Source organism: Pinus tabuliformis, chromosome 5_2 (genome assembly GCF_031772625.1).
Source record: "Pinus tabuliformis cultivar Carrire ecotype Pingquan chromosome 5_2, CPIR1, whole genome shotgun sequence".
Lineage (NCBI taxonomy): Eukaryota > Viridiplantae > Streptophyta > Pinopsida > Pinales > Pinaceae > Pinus > Pinus tabuliformis.
The window spans coordinates 1114491876-1114516903 of record NC_142306.1 but is presented as its reverse complement, the minus strand read 5'-3'; the positions used below and the strand labels follow the sequence as shown (position 1 = coordinate 1114516903).

At 42.0% G+C, this 25028-nt stretch overlaps 1 pseudogene; it reads left to right on the top strand.

The window, feature by feature from the left end:
- The first annotated feature begins 267 nt into the window (after positions 1 to 267).
- The window catches only part of LOC149163130 (putative polygalacturonase At1g80170 pseudogene), a 42336-nt pseudogene continuing 17575 nt past the window's right edge, over positions 268 to 25028 (top strand).

Below are 25028 nucleotides of genomic sequence, written 5' to 3'. Positions count from 1 at the left end.
GTCTAATGATATAAATATTGACTTCATGAGGCTTTGTTAAGGACAATATTTCATAGGACAAGGCATATTCTTGATACACGACATGGTGGATGCTTTTATGTTTTAAGGGAATAGTTGCCAAGAATAATTAAGAGCCAAGTAGCCACCATAAATCTAGCACACATCCCAAAGTGATGCATGGATCATAAGGGGTATTATATGGTCATCACATGAGATTATGTTCTATGATTGTTCCTGATACAAAAGATGAGGATAAATGAAAGAGAAATGGGCACAATTAGAGTCCTGCAAGCCATTTCTTTATTCCTGAGAAACGGAAGAAAGGGCACAATTAGAGTCCTGCAAGCCATTTCTTTCTTCTTGATAAATGGAAGAGAAATGGGCACAATTAGAGTCCTGCAAATAGAAATTTATTTCTTCATGGTTGCACCTCGGTACTTCACCCAGATGTGTTCATCATGGGAGATAGGTCAAGCCCTTGAATCTGTCAAAAGAAGGAGCAGTCACAGTGGCATTTATAGGTCTGGACTCAAGGAGCCAGGGATGGAAACTGGTTCAGACATATTCACTGCTAATCATTTGGTAGTGAATGTGGATGAGTTTGGTGTTGTAGGAGATGGATACATAAATGATACCCAGGCTTTCATGACAGCGTGGAATGAAGCATGTTCATCAGGCCCTTCAATCTTGTTAGTTCCAAGAGGAAATGCTTACCTGGTCAAGCCCCTCAACTTCTCTGGTCCCTGTCAATATCCACTCATAGTCTAGATTTCTGGAACAATCATCACCCCTGAGGATCCAAGCATTTGGGCAGACTTGAAATCTAATCACTGGATACTCTTCCATGGAATAAATGATCTAACAATTTGGGGTGGAGGGTTGATTTATGGAAGCAGGGAGAAATGGTGGGAAATATCATGCAATATCAACAAAACAAATCCATGTCGATCAGCTCCAACGGCAGTTACATTCGATTCAAACAACTACCTGGTGGTGAGGAACTTGATTGTGAAGAACAACCAACAAGTACACATTACTTTCAAGAACTGTGTTCTAGTAGAAGCAAGCAATCTGGAGGTGACAACACCTGAACATAGTCCTAACAATAATGCCATTCACATCGCAGCTTCCACATATGTTGTGGTTACCAACAGCCTCATTGTAATCGTGGATGATTGCATCTCCATAGTTAGTGACTCCTTTGACATTATAATTCAGAATTTCAATTGTTGACCAGGCCTTGGAATCAACATTGGAAGCTTGGGTAAGGGAAACTTTGAAGCTCACATTGCTGATGTCTTGGTAGATTGGGTTTTTCTTCATGACACCACAAATGGGCTCTAGATCAAGACTTGGCAAAGGTGACTCTAGCTATTGTCAAGGGATCAGATACCAAAATGTGAATATGGAAAATGTTTCATATCCTATAATTATAAACCAATATTATTGTGATTCTCCAACAACATGTGCAAACCAGACATCAACAATGGAAGTGAGTGAAGTTTTGTACAATAGTATTAGTGGAACATCTCCAGGTTTGAATATGAGTCACGGTGTTCGCTTTCATTATTGGAAAATCACAATCCTATTCTCATTTGTGAATGAAAACTCGAGATCAAACCTTCTAATTACTACTTGCATGGAGGTCTCGCCTTCCATTTGTGACTTGAATGATCACACTCCCACAATGCGACTTGGACAGAGTCACATCATCACTCCTCACAAGATTTTTGACTACACCACTCTATCAACTAACAAGTTGCAAAATCACATTATAAAGCCTCAAATAAGCCGACAAAGAGCGTGCATGGAAAATGTTGGGCACATTTTGGTGCTCTCTCAAAGAAGTGGGAATTGGGGTGCATGAAAATATGTTACATAAAGGAGCCTCCAGTTTAGTTGTGCAAAGAGAGAGAGAGACAATGATTACGTTCAGTAGGTGCCATGAGAAGCTCGTTTGGCTATGTACGGAGGGATTCATTCATGGCCTGCAAGTATGTGTAGTGATAACACCCATGGCTACTATTATTGTAAATGATATTAATCAATCCTCCGCCTTACCTTCTGGAGAATAAACCTGAAAGTGAAATAATGTTGTTCCGATGCAATGAAGGTTGGGATAATGTAATTGATATGAAGATTTTGGCCTAATCATCGTAGAGCTTACCATGAGGGATGTGATTGTGTGACCCCTGCCTAGATTTCTAATTTGCATAGCCACAGCCAGATCATCTCCAGGATAGTGCGACTCCCCTCAAAAGCGATTTTGCGACCTCTCCCAAGTCACCAGGTCGCAAAATCGCTCCTAAAACAAACAGAGGTTGACGCGACTCCTCCTATTCTACAACTATGCGATCAATTTTCAAATATCTCCTACAGGAAGTCGCAAAATCGTTGGCGTGACAGGCCATCGGAGTTGCGACTTCCAGTAAAATGTGACTATGCGACTTCTAAGTCACGATTTTTCCCACCTTATTTAAGTCGCCCTTCAAAATGAGATTGGTGTGAATACTCCATTTCAATTCGAATTTTCTTGCTTTTCTCACAGGTAAATCTCGACTAGGCATTTGAGGAATTTAAACAAGTGCGGGATGATTTTAAATGGGGAAAATCTTCAGCTGGGAAACAAGATAACTCATCTAATTTCGAAGAGAATTCAAATGAATATGAAGAGATATCAGATTGTCCTGAAGAGTTCCAGAGGAAAATTTAGGGGATGCTACACTATTTTGAGTAGGAAACAGGGGTTGATTAGTTTTAACCAAGACTTTTAGGCTCTGATCCCCGCAGAGACCTCCTGCTACCAGAAGGGGCGACATTGTTGGCCTCACTGTTGTTGTTTTTTCTACTGTATGTTGATGTTGTTGCGACAATTCCAAGACCAATATCATATCCCAAAAATGAGGGAGCTATATACCCTATCCTAGAGAAAATGAAGCTATGTGTTGGTTTTTACCCTATCCTAGACAAAAGGAAGCTATGTGTTGGTTTTGTTGTTGCGGAGAAACTGGAATGATGAAGAATGACCCATCACCAACACTCACGAAAATGGACTCTTTCTTTCCCATCAAATTTGTTTATTCATTAATTTATCTCAGTTATTTCCTTTTACTACCATATGTTTATTATGGGTTTTAATTGATGATTATGTCCTTGTAGGATTATAGGGCATGAATGTCTCAATCATATAGATTCGCTACCAAGTGGAGAACGATTCAAATTTATGAGCATGCATTCATCAGTTACATAAAGTTGCCTCGACCACAGAATTTAGGAGCAGGAAGCAAGATGTTGAGCTATGCAATAGGATTAAAATTTGTCATGAAGCTTGCATGGCGAGAGTTCCCCTTTATAAAGCCATATGGTCCCTTGCAAAGTTCAACAACCCCTCGATAAACCCCAAGGCACATCATCAAAGGATTGATGAATGAAAGTAAATCATAGTGGCAAGAAAACAAATCAGTTCAAGACCAAGCATCTACGTCATTGTGAGATATAGGCATCAAGCATTCTAGGGTTTTCAATAACCCTCCACATCCATCTCCTCTCTCTTTTATCATAATGTAAATATCTCCCACCATTGTAGCAGCCACTATGTTGGAACTGAAGTAGGCATGAAACAACCAATTTTGGTTTGAGAAAGGAGTGGGTAAACTCAAGAGTCATGGGGGTAGCTGAAAGGGCACCAGGGAAGGCCAAGGGTCATGGTAGGTGAATAGTCACCTCGTCTCTATAAATATTCCGCTAGGTCTCATTAATAGGGACATTTAGCACTTTAGTTGAGGCAGAGATAGATGTTTGATGTATGCTTGAGAGCTAGGGTCACCTAGCTCTTGGTAGCTAGTAGAGTGGATTTGTAGTAGGTTTAGCATTGTGGCATCAGGCGACGGTATGAACAACCCATGTTCCACTATAGGGTATTAAAAAATTGTAGGATATGCATTTGAAGTTGCAGAAATATTAATAATATGTTTTCTTTCACCTTTTGCATTGATTCCCATGCTTACTCATGGTGGTTGTATTAGTTGTCTGGTACCTCACCATATTTGTATGTGTGCTTTCATATATGCAAGATGTTACATATTGATACATAGTGGTTGCATGTATGCTTCTCTTTCGAATCTGTGTTTACTTGTTCCTTACCATGTCGGTAACCTATTGTGAACTACTTTGCAATTGACCTCCAACATGTTCCTATTTATTATGTCCGATGGGGTTTTAGCTCACTAATCCCTCTCATCGTTTATCTCTTATTATCATTGTTGTGACTTGTTTGCACCTCTTTCTGCAATTTTTCAATCTTGTGCTGATTTTGTTTTATTTCCCGAGCACTTCATTCCTCCCCCACTCTGGTATCTTCTCATTTGACAACCAAGAGTAGAAAAAAATAATGGTGGTAGTTAGGCCCACATACCTGATGGGGCTCCTATCCCAAATGGTGTGAGGTCTAATTGGGACTTCACACTGGGGAGACCTCTTAGTCGTTGGCGGTACATTTTGGCCCGTCAACACCACCCCTCATCATTTATCATGATGCATGAAGACAACTCGTCAAATCCGCTTGCTCATGCAAGCTCACCAATTAATTTATCTTTGGACATACCATTAGAAGAGCCCCTTCAATTCAGAAATCTGATTGTTGTTGAAACCTGTGATAGAGATGCCTTCCATTCGAAAAGCAATTTTTAAATTAGCAATAGCAGCTACCCTCAAGCCATGCATGATCTAGTTCCAGTTTTAAAATGTGATTCTACATTTCTGGAAAGTTCCAAGATTTGCCAGGGTGTCGAGGCATTTCAATGTTCGTTGATGGCTATGTTAGGATTTCGCAACTTTGGTAAGCCCCCCAAACCAAATCAAATCTAGTTTCTCATGCACAATCTGTCTATCTGCATGGTTTCATTTGGTGTGGATCCCCATGTAAGAAATGTTTGGTATTTCGGGTGTGATATTTCAAATTTTCATGTATGACCGAATTCACGAGTCTATTACAACTCATTCGTCTTCATGCAAATCTATTACGTCAAACTCAGGTTGTGAATGTTCAACTCTCATGAATTCATGGAATTGTGAAGTTGATCATCTCAAAGACTATCTTTTCCAACAATCATACTTATCGAATTTCCCTCTTCATGGTCAACTCCTCGGCCTTCTTGTGAACCTATCACTGCAAATTTTTCCATCATATCTAGCTCACAATGAACTTGGTTCTATTTTTCGAAGCATTCGTAAGATTGTTCAAATGGATTTGTGTTTGTTCACTGCAAACCAAGAATCTGACGTCTCAACTAGCTCATCTGATCATTGCTCTATATTGGGTGATTATCATTCAGCTTGTCATTTTCCCATCAGCAAATCTGATGGCAGTTGCTTCACTCTCTCTGAGCTTCATTGCTTAACATCTCTCTCTTCATATTTTTGTCAAGCAGGTGAGGCACTTTAGCCTTCGTTGATGGTTATGGTAGGTCCTCACTGTCTTGGCATGATCATCGAGGATGATCAGATATTTTTTTATTTACAAGGTTCCTATTGTGATCCTACTTCTCGAATTGAAAATTCAAATTTTCAGAGATCATGAGGATTTCAAGATGACCTTCATGAACTTTATGATTCAATCATTGAATGGTTGGAAAAATCTTACTTGGAAAGATCTGTTGCAGGCAGCAATTTCAATCCTTCCTCGCGCTTTCTAAGAAGCTCGGTGCAGGCAAGGACGCACCTGCAAAAGGCTTCCATTTTTGCTAAAAAGTGGTATCCATCAAAGAGGTAAGCATGTGGAATTGGTAAAAGTAGTGGTTGTGACATGTCTTTATTCCCATAGGCAAGACGTTCCTTCCTGTGTGCAAGTTTGTCAAGTTTTTGTATTTTCTGTTGCACATCACTTTTTATCTGTTTTATTCATTCGTATATTTGTGAATGCAAGTCAAGAATGACTGTGGTAGCTTCACTGGAAATATCATTACACGTAACCCTGACCGTCTAGCTATTAGGATATGAGTAGGATTAGTTGCACCTTAGTTTTCTTTCCTTGCACTTATCTTGCACTCCTTCCCTGTAGTTCATTCTGGTTTTTATTATTATGGTTTTACATCATGTCTTCTTTAGTCATTGTGTTCTCTTATATTTTTATTTTATTTCTTGGTTCTGTGTCTTCTTTCTTTTTTCTTTGTTTTCTTCCTTGTTGAGTTTACCTTTTATTTTCACTATGCCAATAAGTGTTGTTCCTGTACCTTCATCCTAACTTCTGAATGAGTATGTGGCTGATGTTCAAAGAGTCTTGTGACACTGTAGCCCTTGGCCAGTCTTGTGTCCATCTTCTTTGTGTTTAGTTGTAACTTTTGGTCGATGAAGTCTTGACGGAAAATAAGATCCATCCATAAGGAGATCTTGGTCCAACCATGAGCCTGTGTCCAATCTGGGGACCTCATGTATGTACTCAGTTTTATGGTTTGGTGTGTTCGAGCTTATCCAACTAGTATAAATGGAGAAAGGGAAAAATCTCAACGAGTAAACCTGAATCAGAGGTATTTACATGCTTCTCTGAAGGAACAACCTCTCCTGCTCTCAATAAGTTAGGATCCCTCTTCCTCCCCAAAAATAAATAAGTTCCTATGCATAGTTCTCTTTAAAAATAACATGGGCAATGGAAGAGAAAGGCTTCCTGCATAGAGAGGTGAAGCAACCAACTCGACCATGATATTGTTTAGGCTCATTAGTAGTGGAGCAATTCTTGTGTTCCTGCGTGACTCCGCTAGGGTACTATCCAGGCCCACTAGCAGCAGAGAAATACCAAAGATGAAAAAATATACTCTGAAAATCTTAAGATTGTGAGAAAAACTACCCTTCCCAATTCAAAACATTGTGATTTGGTTTAATCTTGTGTTATGTTCAACTGAGTTGGTACAAGGCAAACCATGTCTGTCCATGGGGTAAGTGGGGAAGACGAAGTAATCTGTACAATGAATCAATATGATCTAGATGGATATTGGTGGCCACCCGCCTATTCCACTTGGACCCCAACCATTGTTTCTTTTAGTTTTTCAGTTTCCTTAATTATAGCACAGTTTACTATTTTTGGTAGTTTTTAAGGTCCTGAACTTCTGGAGTTGTTTTGAGGCCCTAAACAATGTTTTTTTGAAAAATACAAGGTAGAAAATATTTTCGTTCAACTCAATATTCGTTGTCAGTAGTTTTAGCCCTCTTATAGATCTTTATAACAAGGTATCATATGCATCAAATAGAGATCATATGCCAAAGTTACGACCTTGGGAAATTGATGTACCAATTTAGCCCAATGGGGCCCATAGTTTGGAGTTTCATCTCATAGGATTAGGTTTTTGGATGTTTGGGGGTTTTCCATTGTTTCACAATAATAAATAGGACTTCAAGCCTCATTGTAACATATTTCAGAGGCATGTAGCTACCACATCTCTTCTCAAAGATAAGCTACCATTGCCTGAGCTAGTTTATTTCCATTTTGTATTTAAGCATATTTCAGTTCTTTGATATTAATGAAATGAAGTTTTATTTTTTTCTACATCTTTGTGTTTATGGTTATATCTGTAATTTGTTGTGTTCCTATTTAAATTTGGATTAGTGGTATCAGAGCGGTCTGCTCTTTCTCGATCCTTCTTTGCATGTCCCCAACGAGGTCGGGGTATAAGGAGTTAGGGCTCGATCTGGTTAAACCTTTTCAAGATCAGCCTCGCAAACCCCGACGACCGCCCATGGGGGAAGAAAAAAAGGATGAGGGAGCAAGATATCCTATCAAAATATTGCTTGAGGAGGCCCTCAAGAAACAAAGGAACGTGATGATGGATTAATTTTCCCAGTTTCAATGGTTGCCCAACGATGGAAAATCCACATCCAGCAGCCACTTTGGAGATGCCACTCCTTTTAATGTACAACTAAACTTTGACATTCCCATATTTGAGGGTCGAATATATGCAGACGTCATAGATAAATGGTTAAATCTGCTAGAAGGATATTTTTTTGTTCATGATTTTTCCAGCCGGGAAAAGATTACTTTTTCTTTTCTCAAATCTACCCTCCACGTTAAGTACTAGTGGGAAACCTACTATGAGCATAAGGATGAAAGTATGCCCTCACTGTTTTCAACAACACCCACTTGGAATTCGTTCTGGTATGCCATCAAGGAGTAGTACTACCCTATCGGGAGATATGAGGATAAATATGTAAAGTGAACCACGTTGCGGCAAAGAAGAGAATGTTGTTCATACCCTTCACCCAAAGTTGGGTATCAAGGATTCTGAGAAACATTTGGTACTCAAGTACCATGGCTACCTACACAGGTACATTCAAGATGAGATGGATTTCTTGGAAATATCCTCACTTTGTACAGTGTACCGATATGCTGTCAAGATCGAGCAGAATATTAAACAGAAAAAGTGAGACTTTGGATCTGTGAATCCGAAGCAAGGGAAAGGTGCTCCCAAATTGCATAACAAAGGACAAAGCCAAGGTGAGGTAGCCTAGGACAACCCACCAAAGCCGCAAGAAAAGAAAAACACCACGAAGTCAAAGAAGGACACGGGAAAGTGGTGTGAATTCCATAAGAGCTCCACTCACAACAGAAGTGAGTGTCAGGCCAAGCAGTCACTAGTGGTTGAGCTGAAGGCTTCCAAATTAGATGCATTTTCCGACTCTCAGTCAAAACCTGACAAGGGGAATTCCAAAGGGAAGAATATTATCGATGTGGAGCCCAATGCCACCATTGTCACCACGAAGATCCATAAGGAGGAACCCGAAGATCTAGAGGAGGAGGTGCACCTCTTCCACTCCCAGATGTGGGTAAAGGTTTCCCCGCCATAGTTTATTGTCGACAACGGGAGACAAAAGAACCTCATTTCAGCAGAGGTCATGAAGCGACTGGGCTTACCGACCACAACACACCCACAACCATACACCATCGGGTGGCTTCACCAAGGACGGGATCTTCACATCAACCATCAATGTCACCTTCCATACAAAATCAAGCCCTTCACAGAAGAGATATTATGTGGCATTACTTCTCTCTATGTTTGTGATGTATTATTAGGCCAACCATACTTATGGAAATGACATGTTGAGTTAAGGCCTCGCGTTGTTAATGTTACCTTAGGAAATAATTTGTTCATGATACCAGAGGTAGCACCGCCTATTGACATCTCTTTGGTTACTGTAAAACAATGCAGTGAGCTCATTTCCAAAACCAGGAAATTTGTTTTCCTGATGATACACCCTCAGTGAAAGAGGAATATGGTGCCCACGACCTCCAAATAGGGCCCCTCCGCACGATAACAACAGATCAACAAGGTCATGGAGGAGTATGAAGATATCCTCACCTCCCCCATAGGGGTGCCTCTGCATTGTCAGGTCAAGCACTCCATCGATCTAACCCCAGGTGCGTCGTTTCCTAATGGATCAATCTATCGGTGCTCTATTATGGAGAACGACGAAATGAAGAGGTAGATTCAGGAGCTATTGTAGAAAGGTCACATCCGTCCAAGTTCATCGCCCTGTTGGAGCTTGATCGTGTTGGTACAGAAGAAGGATGGGACTTGGAGACTTTGTATTGACTATCGGGCACTGAACAAGATCACTGTCTGGAATAGGTACCCGATCCCACGAATTGATGACCTTATGGAACAACTCAAGGGGACCAAATATTTCAGCAAGATCAACTTGAAGTTTGATATCATCAGTTACCAATCAAACCCTCCGATGTGTGGAAAACTTCCTTCAAAGCCAAAGAGGGCCTTTTTGAATGGTTGGTTATGCCTTTCGGGCTGACGAATGCTCCTGCAACCTTCATGAGGTTGATGGATGACATATTGTGGACATTCACCAACTCATTTGTAGTGGTATACTTGGATGGATGACATCCTGATCTTCAACCAGAGTTGGGACGAGAACCTACACAACATCCAACAGGTTCTCCAAACACTGCGGCAACACAATCTGTGTGCCAATTTGGAGAATACACTTTTGGCATGACCCAGGTTTGGTATCTAGGATACATTATTGATGAACAGGTGGTGCTTTTGGATCTAGCCAAGATCCAAGTCATTTGGGATTGGCCAGCCCCAACCACTTTGATAGAGCTGCGCAACTTTCTGGGTCTTGCCAATTTGTACTGCAGGTTCGTGTTGGGGTTCTCTCATATCACTTGGTCCTTGAGTCAAGTCACCAAGGGAGGATCAAAAGAAAAATTATTTTGGTCTGAATCTCAACAAAAGACGTTCGCATGGTTGAAACATTGCCTCTGCTCTGCACCATTTTTCACATTACGGACTTGCAACAACCATTTGAGATTGAGACAGATGCCTCTGACTATTCTATTGGGGCAGTCCTTAATCAACAGGGGCATCTAGTGGCATATCATAGTGAGACACTTTCAAACACAGTCCAGAAGTATCCCACTTATGAAAAAGAGATGTATTTCATTGTGCAGGCCTATCAACAACAGAAGCATTACATTTTGGGGAAGGAAAGGATCATCCACATAGACCACCGACCCTTGCAATTCATACAAACACTAAGGAAGTTTTAGAATGGTCGCCATTAGAAGTGGTCCACATACCTACAACAGTTCCATTTGAATATCAAGTACAAGAAGGTGTTGTAGCAACTACAACCACCCTCCAAAATTTTTCCTTAGCGTGTTTTGGAGCCTCCCTACCAACCTTCACAGCAGCTTGCCTTACTTCGTCAAGTCCTCAAGCTAGTGTCTTTCTTGCTCAAAGGTAACCTGTTGATCACAGTTTGATCTTTTCCCTTCACAGGCTACTCACCCAAACTTGGTCCAGTTGCAGGCTGAGCAACTTCCCCTTGAAAATTACACATTTCTGGAGGGAAACCAGCCTTCCATCCAGAAATTATGCAATCCTCTCTGACAGCTTGCTAGGCTCCAGGATTGCACAATCCTTCCAGCTAACCCTCCCAGCAGGATTTGCACAAATTTTCCCAGCAACAGGCTGTTCAACCCAGGATTTGCACAAATTTGGGTAGCAGTCAGCTGCTCAGCCTAGGAATTGAGCAAATCTCTTGGGCAGCTAGCCCAACTCCCAGCTAGAAATGCGCATTTTTCTCCAACATTCAATCAATCCCTTGCATGTGCAGCTGAGTTGACTGGTTCCCTCCGGGATTGAGCAATACATACTTTCATGCATGGGTTGTTTCTCTCAAGGCAGCATGCAAGGCATCCCTTGTTTTAGGGATCTATGTTTAGCAGTTGGAGGTTACATGCAAGGAACAATTCAGAAACCTCCTTCCAAGTATCGCTTCCCCTAGATTTGTGGCATACATGTCACAACCTTGATGTTATAAAAAATCATCAACCAGATGCTACAGATCTCATTCCTCACATCAAACTTGTAGATCTGACATCCCACATCACATCTAGGAGCAATCAGCACATCCAACTCAACTACTTTGGGGTAAGTTCACTTCCCATGCCTTGTGTTTCATTTCTGTCGCTTTTTGGGTTTTCGCTTGTATGAGTATTGCTTGCTTGATTTATTTGAAAGCTTGTTGTCATTTACATGTATACTAGCTTGTCCTAGCTCTGTTTCAATTTTCATTGCTATCTCACTATTGTCACATGCATGAAACTGTTTTGCATGGACGTTCGCCCAACCAGCGAACGACCTCACCCACATGCATGTTGATCTGTTTGCTCAATCCTCCATTCATGTTTTGCATGCATTGTTTATCACTTCTGCTATCACTTAGTGTTGCCATGCATTTCATCGACTTACTTGCTTTCAGTTGCCCGTCGACGAGTTAGGCCAAACTTGGCCCAGTCTCTGCCTTCACCAAGGCTGCGTTGCACATATGGAGAAGGAAGGCTCACCTTCCTCTCTAGTTTTGTGCATTCTGGCCCAACACTGGCCTCCTGGATTGAATTGCGCATTTCTAGAGGTTTGTGGCTGCTTGGCCCAAAAATTTGCGCAAATTTGTCCCTGGGCCAGTAGTCTTTCCCAGCTGCAATCACGCATTGTGGAATCCCAGCAGCCAACTACCCAACTGGATTGTGCATTTTGCAGTTCCAACAATTATTTAGTTTCCTAGCAACCCGGACTGTGCCTTATGTAGTCTTGGTAGTCAGTCTCCTGACCTTCCGGCCAAAATTGCGCAACCTTCATGATCATTCACCCAGCTATGTTGCAAGTCAGTTCTCATGTTCATTTTGGTTTTTGACTGACATATTGCTTGCTATGAGTGTTGCCATGTCTCCAGGTATCACAGGTGTTCATCTGCCTCTCAGCAGTACAGGTATGATGGTTTCCAAAAGAGTAGAGACGAAGACACCATTCAAAGCATGCTTAGGGATGCAGTCGATCAAGTTGTTCATGGACAGGGACATCAAGTAGTAGTATCATAGCGAGTAGCATCATGAAAAGCAGTTGAAGGCAGCACACCGAATGCAGTGAATGCAAGAGGAAGGTTGTTGACAACATAGAGGTGGAGAAAAATTGCAAGATAAAGCAAATCCACTGATAGCGAAAGCAACTTTGGAGACTCAAGCTATGCAGTGATGGTGCGACATGAGGATCTTGCGAAGGTAGAAGATGGAACAAAGAAGGAGTTTCATGTGCTAAAGCAGCAACTCAGGAAGAACATGAAGCTGCACAGACATTCCAATGAGTTGTAGCAGGAATAGGAACAACAGTGGGAACAACATGCACTCGCGGATGAAACTGCATTAGTATGAGTTAAAGATCCATCCTAGCAGCTGACATAAGAAAACATGGTGAGCAGTGTTGTTGATAGCATGCAAAGTATCTAGTAGCATGCATGTCATTGAGTGCATGCATGCAATCCAACCCATTCAACACACTCACCAAGGCACAAACAAGAAGCAAGTCCAACTAGGGTTGAGCATGCACTTCGACAAGTTGATGTGCATGACCACCAACACACACTTGAAGATCAGCACGAACAATATGCATCAGTGTGTTTCCAGTTCAAATGTACCTGAGAAGACCATGCACATGTTAGCAGACAAGTTGGATGAAGGGGCCGAACCAATGCACCGGTTGCAACAGAGGCAAGAGTTCGCTTCAGCAAGGTTTCACCATGAGATGCATGCACACGATCACGGACAATCAGGCTTGGAGTCAACTCACCAGCTTCACCATCACAATCATGTCAAAGAGTTGGTCTCACCACAATGGAACGAGTGTCAGTGATGTCTTGCAAGGCTTGCTCAAGCCATGGTGTCTCACATGAGTACATGTGCATTGCAATGTTGATTCGTGTCAAGTGTAAGTCGAGTGTCGATAGTTGGATGTAACAGTCATAGAGTAGGTGAAGAGTCATGAGGGTAGTTGAATTGTCACAAAGAGGAATGTCAAGGGTCACCCCATCCTTTGCTATAAATAGTCCCTCATAACTCATTGTATAGGCTTTTGGTCAGCCAAGCTTCTATTAAGACTATCGTGGAGAAGGTTTGGACAATATTGTAATGTGCCTTGGCTTCTCCACTACACCAAACTAGTACATCTCTTTGGAGGAGCAGGTGGATGTGGCTGTAACGTTCCACTGATGGGGCTAGCAGGTTTACATGGTGTATTGTATGATTGTGACTTACACTTCTTTAATAACAAGATCCAACACATTTTCATGCATATGTTTTTATTGTAGTTGGACTACTTTGGTTTCCTTAATGATATATGTTGTTTAACTTACGTATTTGTGTATGAACTGATTCACATGCAATTATATGAATCTTGTTGTTAATGTGTTGCATATGTTGTTAATGTTGTCACCGTCTGTGTCGACTGCTCTACCAGACATCAGACAGACCTTTCTCTGAACCTTGTTATATCAATCGTCACACTCGTCTTGGACTGATCCATGAGTGTTGTTCGTGTTATCTTACCTTGTATGTTGGGACTGCCGCATCCGTGTCGACTACTCTGCTGGAAGCTGTGCATGTCCTTTGTGTTGTGTGTTCCTAGCCGAGTTGGGACTGATCCCTTTCAACCTGGAACTCACCTTCACCTTCCTCTCCCTTTGAAGTGTTGGAACCTCTCATACTCATTCCTTGACTCACTGCATCAGTCACACCCTTGCTACTAATAGAGTTATCTTACTTGCCTCTATGCGACATCACGGTTAAGGCATTACCTTACAACCCACTGTTAGGACTCCTACACCAAACGGTATGAGGTCTAATTGGGACGTCTTACCGTGAAGATCCCCTTGACATGTTGGCAGGTCCAGTACCATCAACAGAAGGGCATCACCAATAATGTTGCAGATTGCCTAAGCCGACCACCGATCATGGAATTAACCACTGCGCTCAAATATTATGGGCATGAGACTTTTGATTGGCCACTTCTCTACAAAATCGACCTAGAATTCTGCCACGCATACTAGACGCTCGTGGAGTGTCAGCAAGTTCCATACTTTCACCTCCAGGATGCACTGTTATGCCACCTGGGACACATTTTTGTTCCTTCAAGTGAGTGTGCCAGGATGATTTTGGAAGCTCACTACAGTTGGGTCACGGGGCATTTCAGGGTCGATCAAATAATGGCAATATTGCAAAAGTATTTCTATTGGAAAAATCTTCGACAAGATGTCATTAAGTACATCACATCCTGTACTGCTTGTGCCATTGTCAAACTGACCATTAAGAAGCAAATCCTTTATACTTCGATTCCTACCCCTAGTCAATCTTGGGAATCCATATCCATGGATTACATGTAGGGCCATCCTTCTACTTAGCATGGCAATGACTGTGTTTTCATGGTCGTCGATAGATTCTCAAAGATGGCCATTATGGCGGCCTGCAAGAAGAATATCACAACAAAATCCACTCCTAAACTCTTCTTTGAACGAGTGTGGGTACACTTTGGGATCCCACATATATCATATCATATAAGTATAGAATAATCCTTAGTACATTTGGGTCCAGTCTCTAGTCGATGATGGAAACCAAGCTCACTAAGTCCACAACTTTCCATCCCCAAACTGATGGCCAAATAGAGGTCATCAACAGGATGATCATACACATCTTGCGCATGTACAACTCAAAGAATCCATGCACATGGGATGAGGGCCTCCCCTATGTCCAGTAAAGCTATAACCAGGCTCTCCACAGCTCGACTGGCCACAACCATTTTCAGGTCGGCTTGGGATTTTAGCCACTATGTCCCATTGATGTTGCCATCCCATTTGCAGATACTTAGGCAGATTCAGCTAATGTCAAGTCCAAAGTCGACAAGGCAAATAGCTTCATTGAGCACATTGAGAAAATCCACAAATAGGTCCATGACATATTGGACGGAGCCAATGCTAATTACAAGCAGCGTCGTGATCAGCATCAGGTGCCACACAAGTTCCAGGTGGGCGATAAAGTTTGGCTACATTTGCAGAAGGAGCGCCTCGTTGAGCCCCACCGCAAACTTCACCTGCTCTGATATAGGCCATACACCATCACTAAGGTAGTAAGGGACAATGCCTTCGAGCTCAGTATTGGACCATTCCTTGGTCTGCACCTAGTGTTCAATGTGGACCACCTTCAGCCCTACTTTCCACCATTGTTGGACACATCCGACATTGCAGAACAACTCACACCAATAGAGTTAAACCCATACAACATGGAACAAGAAACAAATAATCTGATCATGGACACGCATATCAAGAACAATCGACATCAAAGGATACAACTATATCGAGTTATCAAAGTAGGCAAACTCCTTCACAAGGGAAAGTGGCTCACCAGGGACCAAGTTCAGCAGAAGTTTCCTCATCTCAACGAGGAACTCATCGCAATGGGGAAAATTTCTTCCTAAGGGGGGAGGAATGATCCAGGTGGATATTGGAAACCACCCACCTATTCACATGTGTGCGCATAACAACATCCATGCTTTTGAACACCCGTGAATGTGAAGCCTGTAAACTGGTGATGAGATGCATGATTTCCTCATAGTTCGAGATCTAACTCTGAATGCGTGCCTTCAACTCCACCACCTTGGGCTTCATCAACTTAGGCAAGTGTAACGAGGCTCCCTTGTAGCTCATTTTCCATGTTTGCATGCGGTCAACAACAGTATGAAGATTTGACAAGATGCGTGCTCTCCTAGCACAACGATGTTGCCAACTATTGAGATGGACAACTGCCTTATGCACGATACCGAATCTGGAATACAACATCCGCATGACTGTCTTAAGGGACGATACTTCATCCAATATTTCCTTCGTAAACTTTGCTCTGGTGGATGTTGTAACTTGTTATCCCCCCTACTTGGTCATTTGAAACTCCTTATCCATTTTCTCGTTCTCTGCTATCAAGAAGCGAACACTTGAGTTGGTGGCTTCAACATATGCTTTGGTAGCATCATCCAATGCTACTGGATGCTTGCACACATCAGATATGATCACTCATTCTTCAAACTACGTAGGAGATGTTTGGACATCTGAAGTAGTCACTCTGTGTGATTGCACAACTCTATGCTGTGACTCGTCGAATGATATGTTGTGCATCTCTGCTTCTCAATTGTCTTCAAGGATCTCATTATCTCCTTGGTCGCTCAAGACTTTCTCTACTTTTGGATCTAGTGAATTTTGTGGGTTGACCTCTTGGTTGTAGGACATCAGGTCAATATTATGTTTTGACTCTGGCTGCTCCATCTCCGTATCCATCTGCTCAAGTATCTGTTCAATCTCTTAAGCGAAGTCCTTCTCTTGCGACTGTTCACCCTGTCTTCTTTATGCCAGCTGCTCAGATGAGTCTACAGCATGTATGGGCACAGTTTCATCAATCTGTGCATGTTGCACCTCCTATTGTGTATGTCCCTACTGCACTTCCTTATCCTATTTGTGCAACTCTTGTTCTTCCCGGAGTTTCTACTTCAACTCTTGCAACTCCTTCACTGTTTCCTCCATCCTCTGTTTATCTCTCTACCTTTGTGCGTTCCTCCAGCCACAATGTTGCCTCTTCGCCTCTATCTCCAAAGTTGCTTTCTCCATAAGTGGGTCTGCTTTGAACTTGCAGCTTTGTTCTACCTCTGTGCTATCAAAAATATTTCTCTTGCCTTTGTCACGCATAGGTATGTTACCCCCTGCTGCTGTTGATGATGGTGCTCTCCTAGATGCTGCTTTGCTAACCATTCCACAACTATGTCGACCGATTCATTGAGCTTGGAGAAGTTGTGGCAATATCTCCATGGGTCTTCCTCAACCCAATGACATGCCCTGTGGATCTGCACTCTCACACAATGGTCCTTTACAAAGCAATGTGGGTCATACGGATTGAAGCTTCTGGTGCCAAAAGTAAATCTTTGAACTCTTATGTCTGAGCATCAACATGCTTGATATTTTGTATCTCATACAACCCGATCCACAATGGAAGAACGGGCTAGGGTGCCTTCTTCTTTCAATGCAGTCTAGCTAACAGTCTTGTTGAGATGTGGTACGATACTTCTTGCATGATGAGCTTCTCCATGGCAAACTTCGATAAAACATGTGGAGGCTTCTCTGCTATGTACATTTGTATGAAGGTGCCAAGAGGTGAGGCATACCAATCCGCTATGTCAATCAATGCCTCCATTGCTTCCTTTGACCTACAAGGAGGATCCTGCTCAAATATCATCTTGTACACCAGGGTGAAAAAATGGTTTGACAACTCTGTGATGACTCCGCGGAAGCTGCATTCAAACAATAGTTTGTTGTAAGTGTGTATAGAGGTTTTCGTCAATGTCAATGCCCAACCCAAGTCTAGGAACTTCTAATGGGCACAGATCGCATCCAGAATGTATGTAGACATGTATATCTCTGCTTGCTGACCTTTGGGCGGCTGTCGGGCTCCTGTCACCTGTTCCTTCAGCCTATGAGCTAACATGTCAGACCAGTTGCATGGTTTGCCTTCACTAGCCAGTTTTTCCAATGCGATCACCCAACTCTGCAGGAAGGCCTTCGTGCTCTCTTGGTCTTACAAGCAGCATGCAAAGATGACCAAGTACTAATATGCCTTCCACAGTATCTTCATCTTGTAAACCTGGTTGGGTGTCATCCTGAACCTAGTTGGCTCCTTCACCCACCTATTCAAGATATCCCTAGAGTTTTCACTACTGCTGGGTCTGTTGAAGGGTGTTTCCATTATGATCATTAGCTATAGCATGTTACACAGCATTTTGTCACTGTCCCTTTACTCCTCATTCCTTGATCCTGGAGGACCTCTATAGTGAACCCCACATGCTTTGCCTTCATGGAGAAACTCCCATTATGTCCCTCTTCATGAGTAGATCATTTCCCTTTTGCACCATTTCCCTTGAAACTTCTGTTTTTCCGAGTTTACAAGACCGACGCTAATGGCCTTTGTCTCCCCAACGCTAATGTACAAAGATTAACACTATTCCCCACGCTGACTGGTGCAACTAAGCTGTGTTCCAGTTGTGCCAGTCCTGTTATGGAATTTTTTTTAAATTAGAGCCGAAGCTTCCAGCTCTAGAAGCTTCGTAATGGGAGTCTTGTAAATGGTTTGGCCAGATGGGGTCAAGGATGACAGTTTGGGCTCCTTTCCCCTATAATGATGGAACTACCTCAAGGGATAAGTCCTTATCCCATGAGAAGAGGACTCTCCCATCCATATTTCCTATATAAACCTCCCTTCTTCCCAAGCACAAGCTAGTTAGAGTGTTGGTTGAGTGTGAGTCTAGTATTTTGATTAGACAAGCAAGCTATTACTAGTTGTAGCCATCTAGTTTTGTGAGGGAGAAGTGTATTTGGTTTGGAGTGAAGCCTAAAGGGAAGAGAATTTAAACTATTGTTGTTTGAATCCATCATGGAGTGCTAGCAGAAGTGTGTGGGAACTTGGTCTTGTCAGAGGAAGACTGCAATGTCAAGACGAATGGCTGTAATCTCTCTTTGATATTAATATATGCAACTATCGATTGATTTATTACATGTTTTGTAATATTAAATATTCGTGTCTTAATTATTCTTGACTCATTAAGTAGGTTGAAATGAAATTTGTCTATTATTATGTCTGTGTGTTGTTGTTTACTTGTTTCAAGAGCTTGAAGAAGGAAGTGAGAGATTGCTGGAGTGAGCAAGCGAGGAAATCATCAAACAGGATAAGCGACCAAGAGGTAGACCCTCTTGATTGATTCTAACCTAAGGAAATCTTCCATAGAATGTATCTGTTGTGGCTAGACCCATTATTGGGCTAGAGGAATTCGTTCGGGTCCGCACTTATAATTTTACTTCACCATAGGCAAGTGGTACATCTACTGATAGTCCTTCGCCCTAAAGGTAGAAATATTTGTCCCGCTAACACTACTTAACACCATCATCTTAAGATCAATGTCAGAGACTATCCAATGTATCATGTCTGTGCATGGAAACGTGGGATACCTACGTGCAATCTGGTACAAGCCAGACTTGTGAATATTCACATAGACCCTGCGGTCTTCAAGGTCTTCCTCAAATGTGCCTCAGAATGTATCATCGATATCTTGTCATTTTAACTTGATGTCCTTGTCTACAAGCAACTTGGTGTCTTCATAAATCGGCAAATTCATAGACACTTGCTCTCCTACATCTGCAGTTGCGCTTCCGTCAGTGTCCTTTGACCCTACTCTCTTGGAGGCCATTGAACTTGAACTGCTGAGAGACAAACAAAAACTTGCTATACCTAGAGACATGGTGACATTCATGGTAAGTAATATGTTAGTTGAGAACCAAAGCAAACTTGAGGACTGACATGCAACATACCTGGGAGACTGATGGCAAGGATTGCGTAATTTTCATTGGGAGTCTGAGAGACTGACTAATGAAACTACACAAAAGATAGACTGGACTATCGAGAGGTTATTTTATTATTGGAATTGCGCAATGAGAAATCCAGGCTGGCGTGCTTCAAGCTAAGATTACACAATGCGCAATTTTAGTCAGCAAGGCATGCAGGCCAAGGGACTGCATTGCGCAATTTTCTGGGCCAGTAGAGTGCTGCCTCTCAGAAGTGAAAAGCATGCCTAGAGGATAGTGTCTGGCTAGTTTTGCACATTTTATTGGAGGAAGGTAGAGCCTTCCCTCTCAGAAATGTGCAATGTTGTTCGGGCAAGGCAAGGCCCGGGCCAAGGCTGCCCAGACCTGCCGACGATGACTGAAAACATATGAAGCTTCGAATGCATGGAAAAAATGAGTGTAAGAAAGAGTGAATGATCATGCATTCAAACAACGAATGCAATATTCAGAAAATGGGAAAACACGCATGTGTGTGAAATGGGTCACTGCCTTAGTGACCGTCAATGAAAAACAATGTCATGCATGCAACAATAGTGAGATGCAAACTAAAACTGAAACGGTGCTTGTACAGGCTAACATGCATGAAAACGATAGCAAGCATTCATAGAAATCAAGCAGACATCACTCACACAATCCAAAACACAAAAAGTGACAGAAATGTTGCAAAAGACATGTAAAGCGAACTTACCCAGAAATAGTTGAGTTGAATGTGCTGACGACTTCTATATGTGATTTGGGATGTTAGATCTCCAAGATCGATGTGAAGAATGATCTCTGTAGCGTCGAATAAATAAGTTTGAGGCTCATGATGTGCATGCTAGAAATTTAGGAAAAAGCGAAACTTGGATGGCAGTTTCTAAAACGATCTTTGCATGTAACCTCCAGTTGCTAAAAATAGATCCCTAAAATCTAGGGATGCTTTTTTCATGTTTCTTTTTTCTATTTCGAGAAAAGTAGTGCATGCATGCAAATCAGGTTTGCTAGGTCCCGGAGGGAACCGATCAACCTGAAGGCACATGCAACCGCGTGCAAGCCTGGGATGAAAATTTGCGTAGTTTCTAGGCTAAGCTGGGTTGGCTTTCCCTAAGGGATTGCGCAATTTATGGGGTCAGCAGGTGACTGTCTCCTAGAATTGTGCAATTTCTGGGTTGAGTTGCAGTTTTGGGCTAGATTGCATAGTTTTCTATGGGAAGACTGTCTGACTGCTCTGTGTAATTTTGGAGCATAGCAGGCTCTCCAGCAGATTTGCGTAATTTCTAGAGGGAAGGTTGGTTCCCCTCCATAATTGCGTAATTTTCTGGGGGAGCTACTCAGCTAGCAAATAGCCTAAGTTTGAAAAGGAAACCTGTGAGGGGATTGAACCAAACTAACATGCACAGGCTCACGAGCTACTAAGAAACAAATGAAGCCTATGTACTTGACAGTGAAAGACATGTTGCTAAGGATGGTTTGTAGGGAGGCTCCAAAATGAAGCTTAGGAAAACTTTTGGAGGGTGGTTGTAGTCACTACAACACTTGGTGACACATTGGTAGAACTCCAGCTCTCTGAATGGCCCTTGTTCATGAAAATAAAGTCCAACATCTCCGAAAGTATTGTTCAGTTCTTTGTCCATCTTGGTTTCCACACTTGCTTGATTGTAAGATGTAGCATCTACCAAGCTCTTGGTCAGTCTGCACAGATTCCAAGCCAAGCCAACACAATTGTTTCAATTGAGATTAGGGGTATATTGGTGCACAATCGATATGATAGTCAAAGTTTTAAGTTTTCATCTCTGGTGTTCCTCCGCTACTAGCAGGCCTGGATAGTACCCCGACGGAGTCATGTAGGAACACAAGCATCGCTCCACTGCCAGAAACCCTGGTCAATACCCCGACAGAGTTAGTTGTATCACCTCTCTGCACAGGAAGCCTTTCTCTTCTTTCATCTTATTCATTTTCATTTTTTGAAAATTTTTCACATTTTCATTTTCATGACTGTGCATAGCACTTGTTAATTTTAGAGGCGGAAGAGGGATCCTGATTTATTGAGAGCAGAAGAGGTTTTTCCTTCAGAGAAGTAGTTTTTATATACCTCTAACGTGCATGTTAAGGTTTTCCCTCTCACCTTACTCTACTTGACTGAGCTGACAAGGATTAACCCAAAACAACTGACTCGAGTAGGTGATACTAGTTAGCGCGCAAGCGTTATGTTTTCACCAAGGTTTACTTCGAACAACACGTATTTTCCATTGATGTATGATGGATTGAAGACAACAAGTTCTTCATAAGAGAGAGGATAACAAATAACCAAATGTTGATAGTTGTACAAGTCCTCTTGTACTTTACCCAACTTGTTTCAAGAGTCGCACATAGTCCATGCAAAACTATCCTATGAACATAAACAAGAAAACAAAAAACAAAACAAAGAAAAAGTAGAAGTAAATGTGTAAGAAAAGCAAGGAAACAAGTAGGCAAGCAAGAAAACAGAAAAATTAATAAGCAAACATGCATGCAGGAAAACAAACCAAAAGAAAACAATACTCCTACTCCTAAGCTAACTGTGCATGGCTTTGCTCACGTGAAGTGATACTTCCAATGCAGCCACTGGTGCATTGTTCGACCCATGTTGGTGAAGGCATTGTTTCAAGTTTAGATGCGTCCACAAAACATAAGTGAGTGCAAGCACATGACATGCAATCTGTGGACTTACCATGATGTTGTGCGACACTATGTGCAGATGTTAAGCATACACATACTCTTGATTGTGACATGCAAGCAAACGAAAGAAACAAAGACAACTTGCGTTGTGCACATGTGCTTGCTATGTAATATTCCTCCAATGCATGAGCGATGGGATCGTGCAGCTCGAGTGGAGTAAGCATAATCTATGTGTGAGATTGATCTTCAATGCATACAAATTAGTGATGAGGAGCCTTGGATGTTTCAACAATTTCTTGATCAGAAGTGAAACCAACCTCAAGACATAAAGGACTTGACACAACATCAGCTCGGGCTGAAGTGCCTCGACAGTTTGCAGGGTTTTGACTTCGTTGACAGATAGGTCATCATAAATAGGTGTCTTTGAAAAATCAACTGCAAATCATCATCGTGATCAAATATGGGGGTAAATAGACCATGATAGCTACGATTAGCAAAATCAATGATTTCATCGGCATCCTCATGATCTGATGAATCAAACAGAGGGGTATATGAGAAGCAGAAAAATTCACCCTCTGTGTTTCTGAAAAAGGTAGATGAAAAATCAAGTGGATTTTCAAAGACTGATTGTCTTCTCCGTTGTCAGATGATGGAATGACATCTGGTGTGCTCTACGAATGATAAAAAATGGGTGCATGTGTAGACGATGATACACATGCGAAATTAGGGATGGAAGAAGCACCAAAGATGTCAGGGAAAAATGGAGTAGGCGCAGACAGAAGGGAATCATCCTTCGTCACGGGATGATGTTCAGGTTCCTAGTCAAACTCTTCATGAATGATAGTGCATGTTGGTTGTGCAACACCAAATTTTTCGATAGCTTGATCCTCGTTCACAATAGGTGTAGAGTGCGGAATGGAAGAACATAATACATCGCAATCCGAAGGATCAACAGAACATGAAGACAAAGGTTGAGGTAAGACATGCATGTGACAACCCATGAGGTTGGCAACCAAATCTGCACGAAAATTGAGAGAAGTGTGTTAGGAGCATGTGACAGTTGAACGGACATGTGTGCATGTTCTCCCACATCACTCTGTGGTGGTGGAGTTGTTTAATGAGGGGACGGTGGATGATCACTTGTGACAATGACCGTGTCTTTCTATGATTGTGTAGCTCCATCACCGAAGTATGCTGAGCGGGGCTTTAACTTCAAATTCTTCTTGGGATTGATAGACTTGGTAAGGCAATATCCAAATCTGTCCATGAGATACTGGAATTTCGTTTGACTTTGTGGAGCTTTGAATTGAAATACATGGAAGTGGTCCCAAAAATCCAAAGGCAATTCTTGAGGAGTCTTATGTTGTTTTAACAAAAAAAATTCAAGAGGTTCTAGATCAAAATTATGGAAAGTAGATTCAATGAGATAACTGAATTACTCAAGTGAGTGCACGATGTTAGGTGGTAGACTACAACACCAGCATTGTGGGGATTCATGAAGTGTGTGTGCAAGAAGCAAGCTAGCCTCTTCGTCAAAGAAGTCATTTGCATCATCAAGAAATGCATAGAAGTCTTGTAAGTACGTAGGCTAGACCACTTCGCCTTCACCATCATACATGAATTCCGACAACAGATCAAAAAACTCCCTCGTGATGTCAAGAGGTTCGACATGCGAAAAATATTGTGGAGGGACGAGCTTGACAGTATCCATGATGAATGTGAAAAGATTCAAAACAGGATGAGAGGACACAACTTGTCATCTGGCCCTCCTTCTAGTGCCAGAAATGTTGATGGTGTTGGACCCACCAACATGTCAGGGGATCTCCCCGCTAAGAAGTCCCAACTAGACCTCAAACCATTTTGTGTAGGAGTCCTAATAGTGGGTCGTGTGATATTTCCTTGACCGCAGTTGTGCGCAGAGGTAAGTAAGATGTCATTGTTGGTAGCAAGGGTGTGACATGCGCAACAAGACAAGGAAGGTGCATGAATGGTCCTAACACACGGGAGGTGGGGTGAGTGCACCCCTTGGAAACCTATGGAAACACGTGGCTTGGAAGGGAACACACGAGCAAAGATGCATCACAAGCTAGAAGGTAGGTGAACCAACAATCCAAAGTGATGGTTAAACCAACAACACATGTCAGTAAGATTCATGCATAGATATACAGAAAGAGTTTATACATACATGCGTAAGCAAGCAGATACATATAACATTAGAGTAACCAAGATAACTTAAATACAATAACAACATATGCATGAAAGGTGTCGGCTTTGTTATATTAAGAAGTGAAAGTTCCAATCATACAGTACAACCATGACCAATCACTAGTCCCGATAATGGAACGTTACAGTCACTGTTGCTTGCTCCTCCAAAGAGATGTACTAGCTCCGCATTGTGTAGAAGTCAAGGCTCGCTACAATACTCTCCAAGATTTCTCTAAGATACTCTTATCGGAAGCTTGGCTGCCCAAAAGCCTCTACAATGAGTTATGAGGTTCTATAAATAGAAAAGGGTGGGGTGACCCTTGACATTCCCCTTTGTGACTCTTCACCTACCCTCACGACTCTTCAACTACTACATGACTATTACATTCAACTATCGACATTTGGACTTTCACTTTACAAGATGT